The sequence below is a fragment of the Scyliorhinus torazame genome, chromosome 2 (genome assembly GCF_047496885.1).
Source record: "Scyliorhinus torazame isolate Kashiwa2021f chromosome 2, sScyTor2.1, whole genome shotgun sequence".
Taxonomy (NCBI): Eukaryota; Metazoa; Chordata; class Chondrichthyes; order Carcharhiniformes; family Scyliorhinidae; genus Scyliorhinus; species Scyliorhinus torazame.
This window is the reverse complement of record NC_092708.1, coordinates 124,374,529-124,383,912: the sequence shown is the minus strand read 5'-3', so window position 1 is coordinate 124,383,912 and position 9,384 is coordinate 124,374,529. Positions and strand designations below refer to the sequence as shown.

Genomic DNA, 9,384 nt, shown 5'->3' with positions numbered 1-9,384 from the left:
GCCAGCCGACAACTTTCAGCCTCTTGTCCGACCCGGGGGGGGGGGGGGGGGTTCTAGGTGTGGCTTCTCAAAGAGCGCCTGCGGAAGTCCTCCGCTTACAGAAGTAGGCACGGCTCGGCGAATTTTCAACTCTTATTTTCTCTCCTGTCGCGGGGAAGATATAAATATTTGTGAGTATTTGTGTCGGTCGGGGGGGACGACAAGGAATGGTTGTTTTTACTGAGGCGTTAATTACATGACATGATATGTAGATTGCACCATTTAATAACAGGCTGTAACTCCAGTGATGCTGTTGTCAAATTCAGCAAATGTGTATTGGCTCAGTTGTTTTTGAAGGGGAACTCATTTTTAGGCTGTTAGAATTTCTTCATTATTGTTTCGTTCTGCTCCATTTGTCAGCAGAGATGAATATTTATTTTCATTTGAACGTTGCCATTTGTAAATTTTGACTTTCAAATACGGGAGTGGGCGGTCCCTTTACCGGGCTGCTGGAAAACTTTGATGGTACCCACCACTTGAGTGCAACGTTTCCTGTCGTCCCTTTCACGCTAGGCTGTCCTGTCACCCGCCCCAGGATTATTGTTACCTTTAGACTTCAATCCAATTCTCTACCACCTCCCTCCCCCGCAAAATAAATGCACGTTTCAAACCCCTGCCTTTACTATTCAGGCTCAAATTCAATAGGAACATTGCCAGGATACATGCACATTTCATCCCGTGCATAATATATACACAGCACAAAACTTTACAGAGAAGGTAAAGAAAATATGATATTGTGAACGTTGGAACGTTTTTGCCCTCTGCGGGACGCTGCTTAAAGGGGCACTCACGTGAGAGCTAATCCCAATTTTTTGTTTCATTTAGATGTAATACCTTAATCTCGAGTCAGATTACAGATTCATCAAATTTTCAGAGTTCCTGCCGAGGGATTTTTATTTACCTGCTGGCACTGTGACACCAACACACCCTAACATTGGAGTAACAAGGTTAAACAAACATGCATATTATTTACGTAATATTAACCTTGTATAACAAAGAACACATTTCAAGTAAAATGTTTTACTTGTCCAATTTTCCCCTTTTGAAGTGCAATATAGTGTTGCTTTTTCTTAATTTGCCTCTATTTTGCACCTTTCGAAATACTTTACTATTGATGGCATCAGTTGTCTCACTCAATTTTCAAGATGGGAGTTGCACAAAAAGTCACCCTCCACTTGATTGAAAGGTTTTTCTCCAATCCAGGCCTAATGACGGAAGAAACATGTCTTTTGGTGTGATTTTCTAGCATCAGGTGATACTATCTTGTTAATTGAACCACTTGTTAGGTTAATTTGTAACCTGTCAAAATGGCTTTTACATAGAGAGATTTAGTACTCCCATGTGAGGTATGACAGTAGTTGGATGTGCAATAAACCTCCTTTTATTCTGTCCAGGAATGAATCTTGTGCTGTAACTGTATGGGTTCACTATTACAAGCAAATCGTTACTGTTTCTGTGAGTCAGATTGAACTCTTAATACTCGTCTAATAGACCATTTTGTGTACTCCGTCTTTACTATCCCTGGGTCGATTAAGACTGCACCAATTCAAATTCTCTTAGGCCAATATTCTGGACTGGATTGAACCCAGATTTCAGGTGCGTTCATTGAATTTTTCAATTCCCTTGAAAAATTGTGAATAGGGTTTTCGGCTACTAATATGACTATATTTCCCAATATATTCTATTGGAGACCGTTAAGTGCTTACCGATGATCATATTTGTCAGAAAAAGGAAGGTTTTAACTAATTTTAGTTCCTGGGTGCTAATTGCAAACCATGGTTCACTTTTAAAACAAGTACTGACTGAAGTTGACCTCTACTTGTTTAAGAAGTGAACCGTGTATTACCTTTACATGCATGAGATAAAGTTGTGCTAAACTCCATTTTCTGTATTATTGTCCTCGCCACACGTCAAGACCACAGTAATTTTGTCACCATCAAGTGGTTTGTTGACAGGTTCAAGGCAAAGTTGGCAGATTCATGTTTTGTATTTTGGCAAACGTTCTTTTCAGTGTTATTTCAGTTTTCTCCATGAACTTTATTGCTGCAAACACGGTTCTTAAGAGAAAAGGTGCTTTCTCCTTGGGATTCATGGATGACATCTATGTTTCAACCTCTTTTTCTGCTATCCCAAAATCTTCGCAAATGTAGGCACAGCCCCATGGAATCCTGAGATTATTAGGCAGATGATAACGCAAGATAAAAAGATGATAGTCCCGTAAGACACAGCAACAATAATCCATGCACCATGAATCTCTCAGTGTTTCTCCTCCTCCCTGCTGCTTACCTTCACAAAGTTTGGAGATAAGGATCCAACAACCCAATTAATAATTAAATAAGGTCTTTAATACTACCAGAGACTTAAAAATTTGGAACATTACATGTGCCTCAATTGTTGTGTGCGTTAACATAAATGATGAGCCTTTTGTACTAATGTACAGAGATGAGACCAGACTGCTCTTGTTGATGTATGCTGGATGTCGACATAAATGCGTTCAAGGTAACAAATATTTAATACACCCATTAGTGATATCAAGAGAACCACCTGTTGTGTGAAAGAAGAGGATCCAGAGAAGGGGCAGAGGACAGAGTCTCGCTCTATGCGGATGACCTGCTCCTCCAAGTCTCGGACCCCCAAAGCACCATGGAGGGATTATGACGCTCCTTAAAGAGATTGGAACCTTCTTGGGCAACAAACTCAACTTGAGCAAAAGTGAAATTTTCCCAGTGGACCCACAAGAGAGAGGAACAGAGCTGGTGGGACTGCGTTTAAACAAGTCCAAAACAAATTCCATTACCTGGGCATCCAAATTGCCCATGACTGGACACGGATCCACAAATGGAACATGACTAGTCTGATGGTGGAGGTAAAGGACCTGCAGTGGTGAGAGACACTCCCACTCCCCCTGGCAGGCAGTGCACATGCTCCTGCCACAGTAGCACAGTGGTAGTAGCCACACCCTGGTCATGGAACCAGCTAAGGCATCACTTCGGCTTCACCAAAATGTCCATCTGCAACAACCACAGGTTCACACCAGCCACATTGGTTGCCAGCTTTAAGAGGCGAGACTTTGACAGTTAGGGACCTCTACACAGACGACAGACTAGCGACATTAGAGGATCTGACGGAGGGGTCGCAACTGCCCAACGGGATTAAACTATTGGCATTTACAAATCAAAAACAACCTCCTTATTTAAAAAAAAAAAGCATCACTAAGGAAATTGCACAACATGTATAAATGGATAGAATGTCAGATGAAAGACAACATTAATGCACAATGGTAAAAATGGACAACTGTGCATACCTCTAGGAATGCTGTATAACTAGTTAAAGTTGATGTTGAAACACTGGACTCTGCACTTAACATTTCTAGTACGAAGTCTTACAACACCAGGTTAAAGTCCAACAGGTTTGTTTCGATGTCACTAGCTTTCGGAGCGCTGCTCCTTCCTCAGGTGAGGATTCACCTGAGGAAGGAGCAGCGCTCCGAAAGCTAGTGACGTCGAAACAAACCTGTTGGACTTTAACCTGGTGTTGTAAGACTTCGTACTGTGCTCACCCCAGTCCAACGCCGGCATCTCCACATCATGGTTAACATTTCTAGTCAATGCAGAACAATGTTATTTTTAATATTTTTATTGGATTTTCACATCTTATATTTGACAATTTGTTTTCTATTACATATTTCTAGCTCAAACTTTAAGTTACAGTGTCGTACCTGCGAGTAGTATTTTACAGAAAGTAATCCGTGTGGGGTTCTGGTTTATACAAGGAAAAAAACCCAAAAGAGATACATATTCCAAGAAAACAAAGAAATTTAATAATAAAGAGACAAAAAGAGGAAAAATTAAACCAGTTCACCCGAGTGCGAACAGACTAGGCCCACTGTACATATTTACAGTTGCCTGCTTCATCTCTCTTTGATGGCTGTGTACTTTATTTGGCCTCTCTGGATCCCCTTCCAATTCTTTGCTGCTCTGAGGGCGATCACCAGGGTGAATAGAAGTAGGGACAGCGGGCACCCCTGCTTTGTGCCCCTGTGCAGCTGGAAGTATTTCGAGCTGGTGGTGTTGGTCCGCATGCTCGCTTTGGGAGCGTTGTACAGGAGTTTCACCTAGGCGGCCAACCCTGCTCCGAGCCCAAACCGCTCCAGTACCTCGAGGAGGTACTTCCATTCGATTCTGTGTAAGGCCTTTTCTGCATCCAGGAAGATCATCACCTCTAGTGTACTCTCCCTGGGTGGGGTCATTAACACGCTCAGCAGGCGCCTGGTGTTTACTGTTAGCCGTCTACCCTTAACAAAGCCCGTCTGATCCTCTGGCTCGGTTACTAGTCTGCCATTGTTGCCCCTGATCTGAGCTATTTCCCTTGTGGTTGCCTGCTTCCTCAGCTGGTGACCCAGCAGGCAGCTGGTGACCCAGCAGGCGGCTGGCTTTGACTCCGTGTTCGTAGCAGGTCCCCTGTGTCTGGCGGAGATCAGATCAAAGACCATTTGTAGCTTTTTCCTTTCTGCCAGAAACTCTACGGTCGGGGCTTCAGAGGATTGCCGGTTTACCTCCGGTATGGAGTCAAACAGTTGCCTAGCCGCCCTCCCCTGCCTGTCTCTGCATGCTTTATAAGCGATTATCTCACCCCTAATCCGTGGCCTTCAGTGCCTCCCAGAACATGAAGGGTGAGACCCTCCCCATTCTGGTTGTTGGTCATGTACCCGTTTGTGGCCTGTGGTATTTTCTTGCAAAATGCCTTATCAGCCAGGAGGGCCGCGTCCAACCTCCATTGGGGGCGTTGGGCACGGCCCATATCCAACCTCGCATCCATGTAGTGTGGAGCATGGTCGGAGATTAAGATCGAGAAGTTTTCCCCTCCTCCTATCCGATTTCCCTACTACAAAGAAGTTGATGCACGAATATCCCTGGTGTACTTGGGAGAAGAAGGTGAACTACTTCTCCCCTGGGTGTTTGAACCTTCATCGGTCCACTGCCTCCATCTGCTCCATAAATGCATTCAGTTCTTTCGCGATATTTGACATTTTCCCAGATTTGGGGTTTGATCTGTCCGTCCGTTAGTCCTGTACAGTTAAAGTCTCCCCACCCCTCCCCCATAATCAGTCGGTGGGTATTTATTTCGGGGATTTCCACCATGGTCTTTTTTATAAACTCCATGTTGTCCCAATTGGGAGCGTACACGTTAAGCAGGACCACTGGTCGCTGACCATGACGTACCGTTCCCCTGGGTCCATAACTATTCTCGTTGCGGTAAATGCTGTTCTCTTATTAAGTAGTATGGCTACTCCTAGCTCTCATACCATAGCAAGAATGGGGATGTCTATCCCACCCAGCCCTTTCTTACCCCAGTCAGTCGTTCTCCCTCAGGTATCACTTGGAGGAAGACTATGTCAGCTTTCATACTTATCAGGTGGGTGAAGACTCTGGATCTTTTCACTGGGAAATTAAGTCCCCTGACGTTCTAGGAGACTATTCTGATTGGCGGGGGGTGGGGGATGGTTTGTCATGAGATCAACCTTGTGGATTCGCCCCTGCACACCGGGGTTTCCCTTTGTTCAGAGACCATCCAAGATGGGCACGGTCACTGTACTCACCATGAGGCCAGCCCTCTGCGCTCCGAGGCTTCAATTTGACCAGGAGCCACCCAACATGGCCACCAACTATGAGTACGCCATGTGGGTGAGCCCCTGTACTCTCGGGTTTCCCTTTTGTTTGGGGACCCTCAAGTGGTTGTCTGCGGTGCCATTATGCTCCTTGGCACCATATGTGGCCTGTTGTAGCCAGCCTACAGCCTTTTCTCCACCTCCCCGTCCCTCTGTTTTATCCCCCTTCCTATTGTTGTACCCCCCACCCATCGGCAGGCGCCCTCTCTGCGGGAGATGCACCCCCACCCCTCACTCGTAACTCCTGGCGCTGGCTTTCCTGCTACTGTGATGCCCCCCCCCCCTCCTGGGGTCGATTATAAGCCTACCCTTGCCCACTATATGGTTTCCTCTCTTTACATCCTCCTCGCCTCTCCTGTGCTCTGCCCCCTCGTCCCTTCCTTCCTAGATTTTGGCTCCCAGATTCAGAGGGAGGCAGTTTAGTCTCGCGCACAGTGTGTCTCAGATCAATTCAGTCCCTTCGGGTGATCCTTTCACCGCTCTTTGTTGCTATTTTCCTAGCCCATTCTCCGGGACAAATTTGTTCATGTCCGCAGGGATCATGAAAAAGTGCTTCCTGCCCTGGAATGTGACCCAAAGTTTTGCTGGGTACAGCATCCCAAACTTCACTTTGCTCTTGTAAAGAGCTGCCTTTACTCTTGAATTTCACCCAGCGCTTGGCCAGATCTGCCTTAATGCCTTGGTAAATCCTGATCTGCTGTCCTTTCCAGTTGCAGGTCTTTGTTTGCCTTGTGCAAGATTCTTTCCCGGGCCTGGTACCGGTGCATTTTAGCAATTATCGTCCTCAACTGCCCTCTAGCCTTGTGTATTGGCCGGAGCAACTGGTGGGCTCTGTCTATTTCTGGGGGTTGGGTAAGCTGTCTCTTCCCACCAGGTTTTGAAATATCATGGTCACATAGTGTGTGGGGTCCCTGCCTTCAGTTTCCTCCGGCAGGCCCATTATCCTTAAGTTCTGGCGCCGTGACTGGTTCTCCTGGTCCTCTATTTTCCCCTTTTAGATTTTCCTGCATCGCCACCAACCTCTCTATCTCCATCTCTAGGGTGACAATCCAGTCACTCTGATCCATTGAGGCTCTTTCCAGTTCCTCTTTCTCTCTGCCTTGTCCAGGGCCATCTGCATGGTGGCCAGGGCCTCCATGACCGCCACCCTGACAGCTGCTTTAATGTCGGTCTTGATTTCCTCCTTGAGCTACCTTCCCTGTCTAGTGAGGAACTTCTTCCATCCACCCTCCACTAAGGGGGAGCTCAGTGTGCGGTTTGCCAGTCCCTCCCATTCTGGTGCGGCCGGTACTTTGCCTCCTTGTGCATCCATCGTCTAGACTGCTCGTTTCCCCTGCTTCTGCCACTTTTTGTTTCTTTGTGGCCTCTGAAGCTACTGTTGCTTGGCATTGTCTCTTGTGCTGTTGTTAGGTAGGGTGAGGGGATACTTTCTTCCCTGTTTTAGCGGGCCATTTTGTGTAAAAGAGCCTAATTTCGGGTTCCTGGGGGGAGAGCCAGCTTTCGTCTGTCCGCTCAGCACATCCCCATCAACAGAAAGAAACTGAACAATGTCAGTCAAGCAAACAGAATGCTGAAGAATATTGCTGAATTCGTGAAATGAAAATCGGTGGATATAATGAGGAAAATGTACACTGCTCTGTTCAGAATGCATATTGTGCAGTGTATCCAGTTATAGTCACCTAAGCGTGCACAAAATTCAAATTCTCTGTTGGGAAACAAATAAGTCAATTGAAATAGAACCTGAAGGGATCCTTTTTCATTGAAATAAAAGATGTTAATGGACCAGAATAACATTTCTAAGTTTATAAATAGTAAAGCAAAAGCTTGAGCTAGAGCATCACTGTGTGGTAGTAGGACCATGTGACATAGGTTCACACAGGCAAATTTAGGTCACATGAGAATTTCTTCCTAAAACAAGCAATTAATGCTTGGAGCAAACTTTTGGGTAATGCAATAGAAGTGAAAACCTTAGTTATTCAGAATTTTCTTTCAAAGCAATAATTTAGACTTTGGAAGCATTATTATGAAGTTTCCAATAGTGAGGAAGAAAGCTGTAGGCTGCAGAAAGCTATCAATTGGCTGGTCAGGTGGTCAGAAAAGTGGCAAATGCAATTCAGTCTGGAGAATCATAGAATTTACAGTGCAGAAGGAGGCTATTCGGCCTGTCATCTACACCGGGCCTTAGAAAGAACACCTACTTAAGTCCGTGCCTCCACCCCATCCCAGAAACCCCATCTAACATTTTGGACACTAAAGGGATAATTTAGCATAGCCAATCCACCTACCCTGTACATCTTTGGACTGTGGGATTAAACCGGAGCACCCGGAGGAAACCCACGCAGACCTGGGGAGAAAGTGCAAACTCCACACAGACAGTCCCCTGAGGCCAGAATTGAACCCAGGATCCTGCAGCTGTGAGGCAGCAGTGCTAACCACTCTGCCACCATGAAGCCCCTGACGTAAGGCATTTGGGGAGGGAAAACAAGGCAATGGAATACACCATAAAGTGGTAGGACACTGAAGTGTTGAAGAACAGAGGGACCTGAAGAGTGCACATCATCAGATCCATGAAGGTAGCAGGACAAATTAATGAATGCGGCATTGGGGTATTTTCCTTTATTAGATTATTCGAGCAGGGATGTGATGCGGTAATAGTAATTGGGTCACAGCTAGAGTACTGTATACAATTCTGATCACCACAATACAGGAAATATATGATCACACCCAAGCATGTTACCAGGACTGAAAATCTAAGTTTATATTCTAGTGCAGTGCTCACAAGAATAAAGCATTGTAAATAGTGCTTGTTACAATTTTTGGTTTCTGTATATTTCTCATTCTAAATACAAAAGGCCACTCCAATAAATTATCCGTCACTGCCAATGAATTTGGCCTTACACCCACAATATCTGATGAATTGGAATTTAACCAAATGTTTTTGCTGCTACATTTCTGTACTACTCTTCAGCTGACAGAAATATAAACCATACTGCTAGAAAGAATAAATTATATTCAGTAAAGTAATAAATTACATTCTAATTGGCTCAAACCAAGAAGGTATGGGTTGAAATTATTACTTTATTAAATCAATCTTAAATAACATGGATGCAGTGAATATTCTCTGATTCCAATATCTCCAGAATATTAACCAGGACTCTGTAAGTGGATATTCTGAATTTGGATTTTGTGGTCAAACCATGTGTCAATGTACCTAATGTCCCAGGATTTATCCAGACCATAAAATCAGCTAGATCAAGGGAATTCTTTTTTGGCGTTTAATGATTTCTACTCCGCAACTTCTATTGAAACAAGGTATTACGATCCCAGACCAGACCCCAACTGTGGCGAGGATACAGGACTGAAATCCAAATACTTGAGTTTATTTGTAAGACTCTACGGAAAGAATGATTCACTCCAGGAGTGATTGGATGAAAAAAATAGGGGGCTGGATTCTCCGCCGGTGGGATGCTCCGTTTCTCCGGCAGCCCGGGGGTTTCCCGATGGCGTGGGGCTGCCCCACAGTGGGGAACCCCATTGACAGCCGGCGTAACGGAGTACCCCACCAGCGGGGTGAAACAGAAATGTGGCCTGGCGGGACGGCGAATCAAGTCCAGAGTTTCTAAAACAAAACTTTATGATGAACGATATTAAATGTTTTATCTTCACACTTAAAGAAC

At 45.0% G+C, this 9,384-nt stretch overlaps 1 protein-coding gene across 1 annotated transcript in view; it reads left to right on the top strand.

Annotated features, from left to right (window-relative positions):
• LOC140391665 (WAS/WASL-interacting protein family member 1-like) overlaps positions 1-9,384 on the top strand; it is a 192,561-nt gene continuing 183,177 nt past the window's right edge. Inside the window, exon 1 of the mRNA XM_072476389.1 lies at positions 1-170. The gene's annotated coding sequence lies outside the window, so the exon portion shown is untranslated. The remainder of the gene's footprint in view (positions 171-9,384) is intronic.